General features: G+C 44.5%; 1 long non-coding RNA gene across 1 annotated transcript in view; it reads left to right on the top strand.

Annotated features, from left to right (window-relative positions):
* Nucleotides 1-19539, top strand: part of LOC117796497 — a 58213-nt gene that overhangs the window by 17255 nt on the left and 21419 nt on the right. The window contains exon 2 of the long non-coding RNA XR_004621054.1: nt 2457-2584. This is a non-coding gene — a long non-coding RNA (uncharacterized LOC117796497). The remainder of the gene's footprint in view (nt 1-2456; nt 2585-19539) is intronic.

The following is a 19539-nucleotide window of genomic DNA, read 5'->3' as shown; positions in this document are numbered from 1 at the left end:
AACTAAAGAATTTGCTCAGAGCTTGCTTGATACTGATTTGCTCAGGGAAATGCTCCCTTCCTAAACTAGGACTTCTATCAAGAGTCACCTTGGCTGATGGCAAGGATTGTGGGCCATTATACATGATTTCTCGCCATCACACATGATTTCTCGCCATCACAGATGCCCTTCTCAGTCCATTCTGGAAATGACTTTCCCAAGGTTGGGTGGAGTGAGACTTAGCTCACGTCAGCATTGTTACCTCCCTGCTAGCAAAGGAGGCAGATGAGTGCCCCAGAGAAGTGGGTCAGAGCACAGGCTGTGAACTTAGCCAGTCTTGGGTTCAAATCCCAGCCAGGGCAGGGACAGGATCTCACAGGGCTGGGATCAGGATCAGGCAAGTAAGGCTGAGTCCTACAAATAGAGGTTCAAATCTTGTCTTTATTTAGAATTTCAATATTTTTTCATCAAGGATTTTTTCATTAATTTTGATTTTCTAAAATATTCCATTAACCTGTTCTTTGCCTTGATTACTGAGTTTTGGGGCTCCCCTTTAAATTTTGCACCCAAGGTGAGCACCTCATTTTCCTTACCCAGTCCTGACTTTGCCCAGCCAGATCACTCACCAGCTCTGTGAGATTGGGCAAGTCACTTCAAGTCTTGCTTTCATTGTCTGTAAAATGGGGTGATTGCGAGAGCCCATTGTACAGGGTTTTGTAAAGTGAAATGAGTTAATGCACTTAAGGCTCTTAGCACAGGGCCTAGAATCCAGTCAGTGCCTTTACCTTTACAAGAACATGGGTCAGTGCCCCGAAATGCATGTTCTTGCCAAAAAGAACCACTCCTCGAAGACACAAAATGGTGCATCATGCCATTTCTGCACACTTATTAATACTGCTCAGACTGTTTCTAACAATGATTCAGGATCCCATTGTTAAAAAATAGGAGCAAACCCACAGTTCTCAGGGTAGAAGAAATACCCTCTGCCAAGCATCAAGTCATATTTGTAGTGTGCGTTGGAAAGCAGCAGAAAGAGCTAACCTCCTGGGTGCTGGCTTCGACTTAGGCATTTGCCAGGCGCAGGCAGGAAACATAGGCCTGAGAAAAGGACTGACCTCTTTGTGAATACACGCACGGCTGAGGCTGCTGCATGCCCTGCAATGCACGGAAGTCCACGCCAGGAGTAAATTCAGGGTGAAGGGGCGCCTGGGTGGCACAGCGGTTAAGCATCTGCCTTCGGCTCAGGGCGTGATCCCGGCGTTATGGGATCGAGCCCCACATCAGGCTTCTCCGCTGGGAGCCTGCTTCTTCCTCTCCCACTCCCCCTGCTTGTGTTCCCTCTCTCGCTGGCTGTCTATCTCTGTCAAATAAATAAATAAAAAATCTTAAAAAAAAAAAAAAGGAAACCACTTTACCAACCACAGGCACCCTTCCATACATTCTGGGACATGACAATTTATGCTTTCAGTGAATATTTTAGCATTTCAAAAGAACCATTGTTGGGTGTCTTATATAGACAGACAACAGTAAAACTAAAGAGATTTCATGTTTACCTCTAAAATTGAAATCGTCTCTTGAAAATTTTGGAAAACTTTTAGACAAAAAATTCATTGTGGACTAGTGAAACTTGTGGGATTATTCTATGTTTAAGGCATTTTGCATTGAAAACTTGTTTCCTATTTCCTAGGGTAAGATTCAGTTCTAAAAGGAATGATAAGGAGGGAAGAGATTGATGAAATTTTGATTTCAAACTTCTTTACTCACAGGAATCTGCAAATAGATTATGCAAGGCAGAATCATGCCCCACCCCAAAGATGTCCACATTCTGATCCATGGAACCTGGTATATGTTACCTTCTATGGCCAAAGGGTTATGCCTGTGTGATTAAGTTGAGGATCTTGAGTTAGGGAGGTTTTTCTGGAGTATTTGGATAGGCCCAAATTAATCAAGGGCGATTGTGCTTGTGGAGCAGGGTCAGAGAGGTGCAACCTTGCTGACCTCTAAGGTGAAAGAAGGGGCCACAAGCCTAGGAGTGTGAGCAGCCTCTAGAAACTGGGAGCAGCAAAGACATGGATTATCTCCTAGAGTCTCCAGAAAGGAATGAAGCCCTGCAAACACCTTGATTTTAGCCTAGTGAGATCCGTGTTGGGCATCTAACTTAGAGAATGCAAATCATACATTCGTATTGTTTTAAGCCACTAAATTTGTGGAGATTTGTTTAGATACCAATAGAAAACTAATACATCGCTAAAATTACATAACTTCCATTAGTTATTTTTATTGCATATTTATTATGTTTATTTTTATATTTTAATATATATTTAATATAATTATATATTTATAATATATTACACATTTATTATATTTATATATATTTATTATATATTTAGAACCAAATCCTGGCATAGCATTTTTAAAAATCTAATATTAATATGTTGGATCTTGAAGCCTTGTTTTCTTCTCCTTATTTATCTCAGGATGGTGTGCTCTTCAGACTCCTGCTGGGCCTCTAGCTGTGAAAAAGGAGCCTAGAATTGTTCCCCAGGAAGCTCCTCTTTCCAAGCCCGAGAGATGAGGAACGTTGCTGTGCACAAGGACATGCCTGGTAAGATTTGAGGCTGTAATCTTGGGAACTGGGCCATATAGAGCAAGATATAAATCCTTGAAATCATTTGTAATGAAACATAAACATTGAGTTAGCATGAGGGCCACAGTTTCTGGGTGGTTGATTCTAACTTTGGCAATCAGGATTTAGAGGGAAAATTTTCCAGTTTTAATGGTCTCCAGATGTTCTTGTCCCAGCTGAAAATGTTTCATCATTTATGGCTAATATTTTTGTCAGCAGCAGAGTTTTGTTGTAATATCTTCAAATTGGTGATAGTGGTCCTTAGTCATCAAACAAACTCCAAATGAGAGTTTAATCTTGGGGTCACTTTAAGCATCCCGTCGCACTCCATTTAATTAATAATTGCTTACTAGTTACACTAGAATTTTGTTTGTTCAATAACGGACTACATGATTATCTGATGACAACCAATCACTGAAATTAGGTATGAATGTGCTGTTCTATTTTAACAATGGCTGGCATCCTGGCCAAGGTCTAGAAGAAGGAAACAAAGATGTCAGATGGCCATCACATTGGACAAATAAAGAGGCAAAGGTTTATTAAATTACAATGAGCTTCTTCATCATAGAATTTAGATTAAACTCACATCAGTTGGGGAACATCGTAGTGGTTACTTTTGAGAAGCATTCAGGAAGTTCGGATTAAAAAAAAGACAGCTTCTGTTCTTAGGACAATAGTGTCATGACTACCAACACTTAATAAAAGGTTCTGCAAGGTCTCTTCTAGGATATGGTTTTAATTACGTAAATAGTCTAAAGCTAAGCACATTACTTATATTCACGCTTCAGTTTCCTCTGATGAATGAGAGGATCACAGTTTACTTTTCTAGAATTCTTTTCTGACAGTCGCTATCTATGCGCCATCTTGAACTCATAAGGCAGGGAGTGCAGGCTGCGTTTGCTGATTGCGATTATGCTATAGCAGGACCTGGTGGAATTAGTTATGTTGGAAAGGTGTTTGAAAGGCCTGTTATTACTTGCATATTTAGAAAGGGCTTGATTTATAATTTGCTAATAAGTCATATCCAGGTTGTCCTGGAGCTTTTATCCAGTACTTTTATAGTGCTTATATTCATTGGTGTAACTAGATAATTTTTGAGGTTTACTTGCCAGGGCATATGGTTTCATGGTTAATTAGGAGCCTGGATTATTGGCCCTCATGCCACTTAGTAAATGAATAATTTGTGGCTACTGAGAAATAATAAAATCTCTTTAGGCCTTTGTAATTTTTTTAAATGATAAATAAATCATTTGCCTCTGTACTATGTCTTCAGTCAGCAGAATGCTTGAGGAGTTTTGCTGCTTATAAAGGAAGGGTCCTTCGCTGGAATGATAGCACCAAAGAAAGATGTCACTGCAGATTCTAAATCTGTGTGCAGACTACTCATCGGGGAAGACCTCGTGATTTCCTCACGTTTCCATTCTCCTCCTCGTTCGGGGTCCAACAGACAAAGCATCCATAGAAGAGAGACACAGGCACAGTGGGCCAAGCCCCACCCAGGGTGACTGGCAGGGCTCACAGCTAGAATTGACAAGATTTTAAAAATACGTGTTTTGTTTTTCACAAATTGTCTCATTGTTGATAAGTACTTTTGAAAATTTAAATCACAGACTCATTTTTTATGACACTTTTCAGCAAGTATTCACTATATAAAGTCTTCTTAGACTACCCCAGACCTCTTTGAAGCCCAAGGCTCATGTCCTTGGGTAATTCCCCGTCGACAATCTCTAATTACCAATGAGCATCAGTCCCAGGTGCTCTAAGGAATCCAACTCGAAAGCAAGGAAATGCATCCCTTTTGCTAACTGAAGTCCTAGATTTGCCTCCTCAAAATCAGCATGAAATAGTTTGCCAGCTCCAGCTGGAGTGATAGGATGTGATATAAGAGGTAATGGGAAAGAAGTTCTGTTCTAATATTAAATATCTTTTTGTCTTCTCCACCCCCTCCCAGGTGGTATTATTTAAAATAACAGTCATAATAACAAAATAACAGCAGTGAAGTGAGCTAGCATTTCTTCAACCTTGGTTATGTGTCAGATACTCTGCTAAGCACATTACCACTTCCGTGTGCCCTCTAATCCTTAGGGCAATCCGCAAGCAAGGTGCCATCAGTGTATTCGCCCCTGTCTTAGAGATGAGTCTGGAATGGCTAAGATACTTAACTGCAGGGTCAAGCATTGTACACTGTTTTCGCTTGCTTTTAAAATGTTTTTATGCATTCTTTTAGGAAAGGTTTAGTGAGTACGTACTGTATCCCAGGCCCTGTTTTAGTCTCTTGTGTACTCCGGAGAAGGATGTGATGAACTTGACAAATTCCTTTGTTTTGCAAGAAGAAAGAAGGTTGCTTCTGAGCAAACGAGGGAATGCTAACTTCATTTACTAGCTTCCTGCTTCTGCCCCCAGGGACAGTAATAAGACCACCATTTTGCAAGTGGCTGTCTGTCATAGTCACCTTTTCAACTGGGTGGGGAGAATGACACCTGGAGAATGTGAACTCTTCTGACTACAGGCTTTTTGCAAAGATTGAAGGGGGAGGTCTGGCCTGAGAAAAATGATGGGGGAATTTTCAGGTCTGAGAAAACTCACTAATGAACTTGGAATCCTGGTATCTCCATTGGAAAGGGCCTCAGAGTCTTTGAGTGTAGCCCGTAGACCAAATTTCTATTCAGTGCTGGATCCCCCTCTTAATACGTGGTCAGAGTACCTCTGCTTGCGTGCTTTCAGGGCTAAGGAACTCTCCACCCACAATGCAGTCCATCTGACGCTACAGGTTGTTCCTCATGACACTGAGCCAGCAGTCTGCCTCCAGATAACTTCCACTCCTTGGTCTCAGCTCTCTCTGATGTCATGCCAAATAAATATAGTTCCTTTTTTTTATAAAAATGCCCTTAAGTGTCTGAAATCAGTGATCTTGTCCCCTCTAAGACTTTTTTTCTTGCTCCTTCAGCCTTCCACATGTGTTATGATTCCTAAATCCTTCCTTCTCTTAGCTGGAGCAGGAGACACTGGAAGTGAGTGGGCTGGGCCCATTCAAGGCTCACTGGGAAGAGCTCTTAATAGACACTACTTAAGTGATAAGAGGTTGTGAAGGAGAACGAGGGCGTCTCTTTTAGCCATTGGGAGGACATGGACAAAGCATCTTTAGAGTCCCAGAGGTTTCTGAGGTCAGGGCTCATCTGGCTGGTATTTGAGCCCCTAAATAGTGCTTAGGACCCTGGGAAGAGTCTTTAGAGGGCCAGGCTGCAGAATCTGATGTAGTACTAGGGAAGCAAATCTAATGGCTCTAGAACGTACTTGCTCCTGGCACTTTATCCAGCCATCTCTGGGGAGAATCTGATTTACAAGGAGGAAGAGGATGGGTGCAATTAAAGCTTATGGATTCTTTGATGCTCTAAACTCTCTTAGAAACAACAACTTCCAGAAATCCCAGCTCGTTCATCCTCATAAATTCCCCCGCATCTTTCGTAAAGAACTGAAATTGAGAAAAGACCATCGATGGCCCCCTAACAATGCCCCCTCCCCCTGATAATACCATGATGCCCAACCCGCTCCCTCGTTTAGCCATTCTAAGAGTGATGGTAAGTTTTTTAAATAGTGTTTTAATGATAAAACCAAAAGACCTAAATGTAGGCCATGTAGGCTATGCCATTACCAGTAACAGAAACCGTGTTTTATCTATATATGTATTATCTATATTATTATCTATATATGTATTATCTATATATGATGGTAAATTATTTTGTTGTTTCCCTCACTGATATCTTCAGAGGAATTTGTCTTGGTTTGGTACATGACGCTTGGTTACAACCCACCCTGTAAATTCAAAGTCATGTTAATATAATGATGCAAGTGTTATTTTATCATGATTTCTTCTGCTTAACAGAATGCCTCACCTTGTTTGTTACTTAGCTGTATTAATCAGTACACTTTGCCACCAGCTTTGACGATGATACGTTCTTTACCATACCTGGAAAGTAGGGTGAATAGCATTCTCTCTGTGGTGCTGGTCGGACAACTGATGCTGAGAAATGTCCAGTGATTCATGGTGGGTTTTGTGGCTCTGAATAACAGAGCCCAAGTAATATGCCAGTCTTCTCCCCAGTGCTGTTCACCTTGCAGAATTCTTCAGAACATGAGCTAGCTGAAATGGAGTACAAAAACTAATTTCACATAGGCACAGTTGAATTTCAGACCAATGAAAAATACTGATGACATTAATTAGATGTATCCATTGAACAATTAAAATGAAAATAGGGGCGCCTGGGTGGCACAGCGGTTAAGTGTCTGCCTTCGGCTCAGGGCGTGGTCCCGGCGTTATGGGATCGAGCCCCACATCAGGCTCTTCCGCTACGAGCCTGCTTCTTCCTCTCCCACTCCCCTGCTTGTGTTCCCTCTCTCGCTGGCTGTCTCTATCTCTGTCGAATAAATAAATAAAATCTTTAAAAAAATAAAATAAAATGAAAATAAAACTTAATTTTTATGTCTTAAACAAAATCAGAAAAAGGCAAATTTATACATCTTTGAAAATCTACCAAGGTTAAGTTTTCCAAAGAGAATGGTTTCCGTGGCATGTGAGCTGTTCTGGGGCAGAGTAAGCACTCAGTCATACTCAGTTCTGTAGATCTACAGTGTTTTCCTTCCTTTCTTATCTTATCAGTCTCCAGGAGTCTGCTAAGAGTAAGGTACACAAACTGCTTTTATTAAAGAAAAATGTTGGTGGTCAAAAGATTAATATCGTAGGGATGGAAAAACAGGCCTATCACCGAGGTTTGGTGACTGCTAAGCCAAAGCCACAGACCTGGCTAACCTCAAACTGGTCTCTTAATTTGAGACTAATATTTAAGGAGAGCTCATCTAATTCTTTGGAGGTTTAAGATAAGCTCTTGTTGACTGGAGACAGTAATCTATGTTTGCAAGGGGGGGGCGATAACTGGAAATATTCTTTTCCCTTTTATGTGAGGCGTGTTAGTCTTGGCTCTAAAGGAACATTTCATATCCAAGATTCTCAAGGAACTCTTCTGAGATTAATTCATTTTGGAAAAACATAACTTCTTTGCTTCAATTCCACAGAGATTTAGATGAGTATTGGCGGGAGATGTTTCTTTTCCAAGGAAGGTGTAATACGCTAGAGGCTGAGCTCTTACACAGCTCAGAGTTGGTAATCCTCCTAACGGACACTCCTGCACTTCATTTTGAAAGAGAAGAATGTTAAAAACTACACTTTATATTCAGAGCACAAATTTTAAATATTGACATCATATATACCTAAGAGAGGTATCTGCGCAATGGTTGGCCTAGTGCGTTCATCTGACCATCCACCACCCATTCCTCCATCCACCATCTACCCCTCCCTCCCTTCCTCCATGCATCCATCCATCTACCGTCCACCACCCATCCACCATCCATCCACCATCCATCCATCTACCATCCACCATCCATCCACCATCCACCATCCATCCACCATCCATCCATCATCCATCTACCATCCACCATCCATCCATCTACCATCCACCATCCATCCACCATCCACCATCCATCCATCTACCATCCACCATCCATCCATCTACCATCTATCCATCTACCATCCACCATCCATCCATCTACCATCTATCCATCTACCATCCACCATCCATCCATCTACCATCCACCATCCATCCACCATCCACCATCCATCCATCTACCATCTACCATCCACCATCCATCCATCTACCATCCACCATCCATCCACCATCCATCCATCTACCGTCCACCATCCATCCACCATCCATCCATCATCCGTCCATCTACCATCCACCATCCATCCACCATCCATCCATCTACCGTCCACCATCCATCCATCATCCATCCATCTACCATCCACCATCCATCCGTCTGCCATCTATCATCTATCCTCCCTCCCCCCATCTATATATTCATGCACTGTTGTGTAATGATTAGTGCATGCGTTCTGAAGTCAGTCTGCATTGAATCCCAGTCCTCTTACTTACCAGCTATATCACCTTGGCAAGTTATTTAAATTCTCTACGCCCTAGTTTTCTCATCTGTAAAATGACGATCATGAGAGCATGCACCTCACAATATTACTGTGAAGGTTAAGTAAGTTAAAGTAAGTTAATATAAGCAGAGTACTTAGAGCAGTGCCTGGCACATCACTAGCCCTGTTCTAATAGTTGTTATTGTTATTAGTTATATTACTGATGAAAGAACTCAGGCCCTGAAGAGAGGAGTAACCGATATGTAGGTACAGAATAAATACCTCAGGAGTTAGAGAATCCACTTATTTGATTTTTTTTTTTCTTTTCCGGAGAGTGGAGGGGAAGAGCCAGGGAAGAGGTATCATTAGAGGAAGGGAGTTTGAGATCATTTTCAGAAGACTAAATTATTTTGGTTTAATTTTGGCATGAGAGCTTAGTTCTGGGAGGGTTTTGTTTTCTTTTTTATTGTTGTGGTTGGTTTTGTTTTAATTGCTAATTATTTCCAAATCTCCAAAAGAAAGTTAAGAAGACTCATTTAGTTATTTACTTATTGCTCTGATCAACTAGACCAGAAAACCCTCATGGGCAAGAATTGTGTTTTTTTCCTGTCTGACACTTCAGTGCTATAACCCCAACATCCTGGGTCTTTGGGGTGCCTGAGAAGCAGGGGGAGGTGAAAATGTTTGCAAAGAAACAGCCCAGAGACTGGGGGAAAGGGATATCCACTGAGAAAATTTCTTGGAGTAGAGACCAGGGAAGGTGTTAGGTCAGTCTCCAGGTAGCCCAGAAGAGCACTGGGCACCCATTAGGCACCTGTCTCTCTGTCTCCAGGGGCCCTGCAGCCGGGACACACAGCTCAACCCTGACTGGAGAGTAGACTCGAGGATAGATTAGCAAGGGAGTGGTGTGCCCCAGAGAAGTGTGCAAGGGAAGATGAAGCAAAAGGATCTGGAAGAGGATGAGAAATCTTCTCCCTTAGTCAGCCCAATTCAATTTGAGTCCCGGTATTTATTGAGCACCTAGAATGGACAAAACACTAGGCTGGGAATATTGCAGCATCTTGACCTGTGTGTGCATTGCAGGAGAGACGATGCTTCTGGATGAGGATCTAGCCCACTTGCACAGCTCCCTTAGCTCCTCCTGTGGAGGTCTGGCAGCTGCTACTTCCTGTCAGCAACTCAGCCCTTCTCAGAATGCATCAACCCCACCTCAGACTGTCTGACTTTTAAAGTTTGCACTTAATCAGCAACACGAGAGAGCTGAGATCCATGTATAAAGGCAGGAACTGTCATGTTGACCCAGGGTGGCTAACCATCCCAGTTTGCCTGGAATTGTCTTGGCTTTAGCACCAAAAGCCCTTAGTCCCAGGCCAATGGGACAGTTGGTCACACTATTTCTACTTAGTGTTGGCAAATACTCGGCACGAACAGTATGGGAAGAGCTGCCTGAATAATATACATAGTTTGTTCACTTAAGCCTATTGAACTTGACTTAGGTTTATTTAGCTTATTATTTTTGAATTTGTTAGCTTGTTTATTATTTATTAAAACAGCAGAGAGATGTGTGGTGAATTGTACAGCACTGGTCCCAGTGGAATTACTTTTACTGAGATTCCCTTTGTTTTTTGCTTCTTTTTTAAAATATATTTTTTTAAAGATTTATTTATTTTAGAGAGAGAGCAAGCATGAATGGGAGGGATAGAGGGAGAGGAAGAGAGAAATTGAAGCAGATTCCACGCTGGGCACAGAGCCTGACATGGGGCTCAGTCTCATGACCAGAGATCATGACCTGAGCCAAAACCAAGAGTCAGATGCTCAACCAACTGAGCCACCCAGGCGCCCTGAAATTCCCTTTGTCAAGACACTCTGGGTGCATTGCCAGGTGGCTGTATGAAGTAGCCTGGGACGCTTACTGTATTATTTCCTGTACAGATATCACTGAGGCTTAATTCTATCCATTGTACAGTGTGCCCCCACCCCCGAGAGCTCCTTGGGGGACTTCAGGAATGGGGACATTCACGCCCTGGGTGCTGGGAAGGTGGGTCCTCTTTGTGGCTGTCCTATAGTAAGTTGAGACTGCCAGGCATATGACTTGAATTCCCAATTCATCTTATTTTCATTTTGCCCCATTTTCACCCTTTATTTTTGTCTTGTACTATATGTGTTTTGTGTAAGTTATTTAGATACATACATAGAATGGAATTAAGTGATGTTTCTGGTCATGCATTACTTGAACCATTTGGCCTGATGGGGGTATAATACATTATCTTGTTTGCCTGTGGTAAGCCCTGAGGTTCCCTTTTGTAATAGTAGGTGGCTGACTTCACAGCCGTCTACATGGGCTCTTGGAAAGGGCACAAAGGGAAGCCTTCCTCTGTGGCTGCTCTTTGGAGGAGTCTCTCTTATAGCCCTTCCATGTAGATGGTTGGAAGTTATTTAAGAGAAGCAGCAAGAAGACTGCACCAGGAGCCTTCTACTGGGGGCTGAAGTGAAAGATTAATGTCCAGAGTACAGTGGGATAACGTTGTGAACAAACCAAAGCTTTAGTCCACCACTTATTCTTATAATCCATAGGGGAGAGTGATTCAGAGGGGAAGTGAGGTGTGTAGATAGAGGTTTGGGTCTCAAACAAGGTAGGTCCCACACCCTGCCCTCTCTGGGCTAAGACCTAAGGAAGGGAATAAAAGGTCTTTCTTGGAGAAGTCAGATGATGGAGGAATCAGGTGGTAGAGGGATCCTAGGTCTCACTTCTCCTGTGCCCCGCTCTGGGGAGGTAACTAGATCCCCTAATAGAAATGGCTGCTTGGGTCTAGAATCATATGAGGAGCCTCCCAGGATCCCACAGCCATCTGTCCCCAGGCAGATCACCGAAGTAGCTGAAAGAGAGCAGGCCTCAAGGGTACTAGCTGCCCATGTGGACTGAGGTGTGAGACCACAGCAGATCTCTGAGGATGCCAGGGTGGGCTGACAATGACCCCAGGACTCCCTCCCCCAGCACCTTGACCATACAGAAGACAGCCCTCCCCGCTCACAAGGAAAGGAGGTGACCCTGAATTGCCAGAGATGCATTTTCCTCCAAATGAGTTTTAGAAAAATAGTAATGCATTTCCCTCCCATCTGAGCTCGCTTGGGTATTACAGTGATGATAATGGGGGCTCATGTAGTGTTGATGTGTCGTTCCCTAACCCATGAGATCCCTACGATGCATGTACCACTAAATTCCCACTCTGGAGGAAATTGAGGCACAGAGATGTTAAGTAACTTGCTTGAGATCACGTAGGAGGAGATGAGATTTGAACCTGAGTAATCTTAATGACCCTTAGCAATATTCTTCATGTTTACAAACCAGTTGGTCAGAAAGTCTTTCCTTATCTCAAGCTAAGACTTCTTGTGGGAGTTTAGACCATTTCTTCTTGTTTGGTTCTTAATAGAAAGAGCTGATAGCCACTCATATGATCCGTATCTTTTCTCTATTTCCTCCTTTTCTGCCCAAATGACCTCATTTGCCTTTGCCTCTCCTCAGGGCTGTTGCGATTTCATGATTTCTGATTTGCCCACTGCTTGAGTGTCTGGGCCTGAACTGGAACAGAGGTTAGTATGTGATGAGTACTCTAGGATGACTGTATCTTCATGATTTCCCAAGTCAGTGCACTCTGGTGTTGAATTTAGTGATTTCTTTCAATAAGAAATAGTTCACTCTCATGATCTCCCGTGGCCCCAGGTCTGAGTCTGCCATGCTTTTGTAAAGAAGTCCCAACAATCTTTCTCTACATCTTCTGGGAAATAAGCTATGTGGCCTTATGTACATGGCCAGTTGCCAGGCCTGTTTTCTGTCTATCTAAATTATGGTGGCAGAGGAGATAAAAATACAAAGACAAAAAAGTCATTTTTCTCCCCCCAAAACACCAAAATTCTTTGAGCCTTTCATTCCCTTCTGTTTTTTTGCCGATAACAATGAATAACGGTTTCTGCTGCTGCTTTTATTGGCTTAGCATTTGGGGTCATAAGAATGTAAATGTTTCCCTAAGGATAAATACATTTGGGGGATTAACCAGACTGTTTCTTTTATTTTTTAAAATTTTTGTTATAAAAGGAAGAAAGAATCTGCTGAACTAAACTCACTTATGATCCCAAACAGAGAGCAGAGACCACCATTCATTCGAGCAGGAGCTCCTGGGATTTGGGTGGGTCAACTCTGGGGGTTCCATTTTAGTTGGCATGGTTTTAAAGAGTTCTATTTTAAATCCAGTGGCTGTCATATTTGAACTTATTCATATTTGGGGTCAGGTCACGTCATTAATAAAACTGATTTTGTTCACTATTTTATTCCTTTAACTGACCATTACTATTCTCTTTTCATGCCAACTTCTCAATGTGAGGTGGCTTTAGCAAATGGCTATTGCCTTTTCCTCATCATGCATTCCCCCCACCAAGTCCCCTATAATGTGTGATTTATCCTCACACCTTTATTGAAACCATGCTCTTAGAAATCAGCAAAAATTTCTATAAGGTGAAATGGAAAGAACTCGTGTTCTTTTTTCTTGCTCTACCTGAGATCTTTGGCACTTGTCCTCTCCTTCACACCTCAGTTCTTGGCCTCTTTGATACCTCATGACCATTTATTCTCTCAGTAGGTGTCCATCCTCTGGAGCATTCTCCAAGGCTTAACTTCTGTCTCTAGACTTAATTTTCTCTATATGAATCTTGGCGTGTAGGCTCCTGTCTTTAGCTGTCGATGTTATTTATGTAATTCCCAGGTCCACATCTCCCACAACTTTCTCTCTCCAAGATCCCAGCTGGTATCTCCATCACCTGCTGAACAATTTCATTTGTTAATTTGCTTTACCCTGGCATCTGAAACACAGCAGACCACCTGCCAAAATCATATTCTTACCTCTGAGTTCACTCCTCTTCCTGAGTTTTCTCCCAGTGGCACTAACAGTTCACCTCCGAATGACGTGCACTGGAAAACTCATGGTCATCTCTGACTTCTTTCCCCAGACTTGGAGCTCCAAGGGGAGCAGAAGTAGTGTTCACCTTTTCCACCATCTCACTGGAGCCTGGCCTAGTTCTTGGCTTACAGGGGGAACTTAATACATATTTGCTGAATGATTGAATGAATTTTCTCTTTTATTACTTGTATTCTCTCACTCATCAACCTAATTAATCCATCACACAGCCTACATATATGTGTTTGTGTGTAGAGTGCTTATTGGTTTTGGGAGCTCTTGTGTTGGGCTGCCTGGGTTGGAATCTCCACTAAGCTGCTCCCTAGCTGGGTGATCTTGAGAATGTTACTTAATCACTCTATGCTTTAGTTTTGGTCTGTCTAAAAGTGAGGGAAATAATAATTCCTACCTGGGTGTGTTGATGTGAAGATGAAATGAGAAAATCTCTATTAAATGGGTATAGTAAGTGTTCAGTAAACCTTTTGGTTGATGATGGTAGTGATGATGATAGTGATAATAGTGATGGTGGTAATGATATTGGTGATGATGGTAATTATGATGTTGGTGATGGTGATAATGGCAGTGATGATGAAGGTGGTGATGGTGATGATATTGATGGTGGTGATGTTGGTGGTGGTGATGATGATGGTGATCCTGTCAATGATGGTGGTGACGGTGGTGATGATGACAGTGATGTTGATGGTGGTGATGATTATGACGATGATGATGGTGGTGATGGTGATGATATTGATGGTGGTGATGTTGGTGGTGGTGATGATGATGGTGATCCTGTCAATGATGGTGGTGATGACGGTGGTGATGATGACAGTGATGTTGATGGTGGTGATGATTATGACGATGATGATGGTGGTGATGGTGATGATGAAAATGATGGCAGAGCATAGGCATGAGCAGGGTGTGGTGAGGTGAGGTTTGGAAGCATGTAAGGTGCTATGAGAGTCATCATTTCAGGGTGAGGACAAGGGACAGCAGTGGAATGCCAAGGTCCAGTGTGTGTGTTTAGGGCAGGGGATTGAGCACTCTAACGGGCACGAAGAGCAATGGGAGAAAAGGCAGATTGAAGTTGACCGGGCAGGAAAATGGACTCCAGCTGTGCTCAAGGCCCTGGAGTTTTCTTGGAGGGGTCTGAGAGACTCCATGCTCAGGGCAATAGGGACAGGGTGGGACGGCTAAAGGACTGGTGACTAAAACATATGGGGGTCAGCTGCCCGGAGAGGGAGAATGTGCTAGGCTTGTGTGCAGATTTGAGCAGAAATGCTCTGCTTTTGACATTTTACCTCTTGGTCATTAAGGTCACCTTTGAAGAAAAGGTCGTGCTGCTTTAAAAAAAAATGTGAAAATCACTGGTATATGTCTTGAAGGCAAGCTGAGGAGTTTGAGCTTCATGTGGTAAATAGTAGGAAAGCTACGGGGTTGTGGATGAAAGAGCAGTAAGACTAAAGCAATGCTTTTTCAAAACTCTTCTCAAATTCTTTGGTGGTGTGTAGAGTTGGCTGGAAAGGGAAACAAGCATGTTGTCCAGGCAGGAAGGGCCATTAGGACACTGATCTTTCTCCAAAATACGTGCTGTCTCTGTCCTCTGCTGAGCAGTGGACACCCAGTCTCTGGGCTAGCGGTACAGACTAATATCCTGCCTGAACCATGGCAGCAGCCCTCTGCCTTCAGACGCTGGGCCAGCTCACCAAAACACCTGTCCCATCATTCCGTTCCATGTGCTACAGCCCCCAGCGGTTCTTCCTTAGTTGTGGGAGAAAAACCAAACTCCCTTGCTTGTCATACAGGACCCCACAACATGACTGACAAACTCTGCCTTTCTACTCCTATCTGCTACTAGTCACCCCTCTGCCCCAGCTGGCTACACCTGCTTACAGTACCCATTACCCCTAAACATAGTGCGTATTTTCTCTTGTGCATTTCAGGCCGTGTCCTGGTCCTGGGATGCACCCCCAGATACACCCTACCCCCTACACACACACACCTGTACTTAGTATACTATCCTTATAGACTTCACACAAATTCCACCAGCCTTTTTTGACCATGTTTGGTCATATCTGTCTCTACCCTATGAATGCCCAGAGGAACCCTGCCTCTTAAGTACTTATTCTGGCAGTGATCAGTATTTTTTTTGCTTTCAAGTGTCACCTAACATCATGCCAGGCTCATTGCACACCAACAAACCAAAATAATTTAATCTAGCGGTAATGGGAACATCCTAGATTCCTTTATTCCCAAACAGGATTCCCATCTTAACCACCCTTCAGTGCCAGGTCCACCTTGTGAACTGCCCGCCTCCCCCGGCTCCCTCAGCACCTCGTTTTCCCAAGCCCGGCTTCTGACATCCTTTTGGATCACAGGGGTTTGTGCAGCTGCCTGTTCTCAGAAGTGGCTTGAGCCCAGCAAGCATTCCTTCTCAACTGGGACTTTTCATGAAATGTCGTCTTGACAAATGTCGGGGGGCGGGGGGGGGGCGGGATTCACCGCACTATTTATTAAAGGAACAAAAGCCCTGTCTGACAGGCCTGAGGAACAGGCCTGACTCGCCCTAGGGGTAGTCAGCTGAGGAAGGCTGAGACCTTGCTGCTTGGGCCCCCTTGGCCTGCATTTCTAGTCAGAAGCCTTTGGAGAAAAGCTGCTGGCCAGGCAATGGATGTTCTTCCCCTCCCCACAGACAAGAGTGACAAGAACAATTTCACGACACACAGGTGAGGCAGAGAAGAAGCATTTCCTTTTCCTCACTTGGCCCAGCTCCCCATTCCGAGCCCCAAGCAGTACCACTTCATGTATAAAAAGTTTTCTTTGCCCCACAAGTGCCAGTGTTCTGGTGAGAGACACTCTCTTTATAAACCTGTATCACTGGCCTCCTCTTTCAAGACACAGGAACCGCGTCACAGACAGCTGTGTTGTCATGGGTGGGTCATCCCCAAGGACCTTTCTCAGCTGTGCTAGGTGTAAGGCAGACCAGGTGTTAGATGTGCCAGGTTGTGGTCCTCAAGGGGCTCCAAATTCAGGTGGTATGATGGGAGCTGCCAAAAAAGAAAACGAAAAAAAGAAAAGAAATAAACAAACAAAATAAAACAAAACAAAATGAAGTGTCCAGCTAGCTCCAGCTCAAGGCCAGAGCAGTTCACAGAGAGCTGGAGGTCGGGGAGGGGGGCCCATCGCTGTGGCCTGGCTTATCAGCGGAGAGTCCAGGACAAGGATAGGAAGGACTGGAGCTTGACCCTAAGAAATTAGCCTGAATTTCAGCTGAGGGAGGTGAAGGGGAGGCTGGATTCCCCCCAGATACTACGTCCAAAATTAGGAAGGGGGCTCAGCTTATTTTTGAGTGTGGTCTGTTTCCCCTCTGAGCATGGAGAGAGCTTCTTCCCCTGAGAACAGCTTCTGCTGTGAGGTGCCAGCATTATGGAAGAGGGGGCCCAAGTGCCCCCATCGGAGGATGGCAGAGAGGAGACACAGAAAAGTTCTGGCTTATTCCAGTCACACCACAGATCTTTGATTTCCGGCCATGCTTATCCTGGGTAGCCAGGGGCACCCAGAGGTCTGCGGTGAGGCCAGATGTTGTGAACAAGTGTCTGTACCTCAGGTGAAGACGAGGTGACTGTCACCTCAGCTGCCACAGGAGGGGCAGGGAAAGGAGGGTTACAGGAGACATGATGTGAAAAGCCACAAGGCTGTTAGAGAGTAGCTTCCTCCCTTATTGACCTTCCATGCAGAAATCCTGTATTTTTATGGGGTGCTTATACGTGGTCAGCTCAGTATTTCCACCATGTGGGAAAAGGAGAAGCACTGGAAAAACCGATCCATACACAAATCTCAGTCCCAAAGTTCACTCATGGTTTCCACCATCTTCCTCATAAAATCTCTCCCAGAGACATCACACAATGGCAAAATTGTTAGATTTCCATATTATCTTTCCATCTTCAATTAATAAGTTGGCTGATCCCAAGGAAGCCAGTTTGGTGCTCACTCATTCCCGTTGTACAGTGAGGACGGCACTAGTCTGGGGGCACTGGGGTCTCTTCTGGTGCGAACAGTCTATGATCCTCTCTAAATAGCTCTGTTCCTTCTGCTGCGCTTGTAAGTGGGGTGGCAGTGGAGTGAGGCAGTGCGGGGCAGTGGTCAGAGCTCTGCCTCTGGCGCTGGGCGCACCTGGCCCAGCCGTGCAGCCTCTCTGGGCTCCGAGTGCTTCCTTCTCCGATGGAGGTCAGCTGTGAGCGTTACACTGAGGGAATGTGCAATGCCCCAGAGCGAGTGCTCACTCTCCGTTAGTACAAAGAAAACAAAAGGTCAAAGGTGAAAAGGGGGACGAAGGAGAAGGTACCTCTAACCACCAAACCTCCATTCGCAGTCAGGCTTGAAGAGAATCAGGGTAAACATTGTTTCATGGACTTGAGACAGGAGGGGGGACCCAGCTTCCATCTCAACAGTGTAACACCAGGAGAAAATCAGGAGACTGTCAACATTCTTATAAACATAAAATGTATTAGAGGGGCGCCTGGGTGGCTCAGTCTGTTAAGTGGCTGCCTTCGGCTCAGGTCGCGTTCCCCGCCTGCTGAGATCCAGCCCCATGTCAGGCTCCCTGCTCAGTGGGGAGACTGCTTCTCCCTCCCCCTGCTCCTGTGCTCTTGCTAGCGCTCACTCTCTCTCCCCCTCTCAAATAAATAAATAAAATCTTTAAGATATATATGTATATAAAATGTATTATAAAGTCAACAGGAACCAGAGGTAAGCCTTCTAAGTATGGATGTGGCTGCAGGCACGTGCGGTGACCTGCAGCTCACGGAGAACAGGACAAGGACAGTACTCAGGCTCCGGACCTGATGACTGACTTGGGAAGAAGCCCCCCATGGCTCAGCAGCCCAAGGGCGGGAGAGGGCAGAATGTGGCCCTCTGTTTAGTTAAGGAGCAGACAGGAGGCAGACAGATATGGGAAGAAGTCAGCCATGAAACCTTCTTACTTTTCTGTAGGGAGAGGACTTTAATAGTAAAAAGAGAAAGCTATCAATTCCTTTTTCCCCAAAACAAAGGAGGACACATTGTTAAGACACTTTCCTAACTATTTTTTTTGTCCAAGTACTGGATCTGAGATCCCTTCCCTGCTCCCTCTTTAGACATTTTTTTTTTTTAATTGGGAACGCTTTTATTAGGGTCGCAAGTGCAGGGAACTTCCAGTCACCCAGCAATAACTGAAAGCGGAAAGGGGCAGTTCTACTCTGAGCAAGCCAGAGGCTCTGGCTCCAGGCTGGGCTCGCCAACGAGGCTCTCTGTGTGGCTGTACTTGGCGGGGCGGGGGGGGGGCCGCGNGGGGGGGGCCGCGATGAGAAAGGGGGCCCACAAATCGCCTTCGGTCCCAGGCACATCTGTTTCCCACCAGTTGGGCCTGGCCCTGGGGGTTCTTTTTCAAAGCCTGCCTTTTTTATTGGAGCTCCCTCCTATTTTACAGGGCGGCCGCGCTGTGAATCTGTGAGCCGCCTGTCTCCCTGGCACTGGTTCTCCACCCGTGGAGCCCATCTCATGCTTCCAGTGAGGCTGCTCTCTGGGGCAATAGCACGGGTTTTGTTTTTTATTTTAACCCCAAAGGGATGGGGAAAAAGCACAAATAAATTACAGCTCTGAAACTGTCATTTGGATTTTTCTTGTAGGGGAATGGGATTCTAGAGAACTTTAAAGGGAATCCAGCAAGTTCTGACATCCCTGAAACAAGGCAACATTTCACTTTGATGTTTCAGGACACAAAGGGGGGCTGTCCAGGAAGCTGACCCTGGTGGGAATGTTTGAGGCAAAGGGCATGAGCCCCACGCTGGTCAGACACAGCCGTGACTTGGCTGGGAGGGCCTGTCACTGCAAACACTGGTCCTTACTTATGTCTGCCTGCTACGTGCTTGCTGTGCAAGCTCGTGATAAGGTGCGCTTGTGTCAAGAAAAAAAATAAGATTTTGGGGGAAACATACACATACAGTAACAAGCTGAGAAGACTGAACGATTCCTGA

The sequence above is a fragment of the Ailuropoda melanoleuca genome, chromosome 15, assembly GCF_002007445.2.
Source record: "Ailuropoda melanoleuca isolate Jingjing chromosome 15, ASM200744v2, whole genome shotgun sequence".
NCBI classification, from domain to species: Eukaryota; Metazoa; Chordata; class Mammalia; order Carnivora; family Ursidae; genus Ailuropoda; species Ailuropoda melanoleuca.
This window is presented reverse-complemented; position numbering and strand designations above follow the sequence as displayed.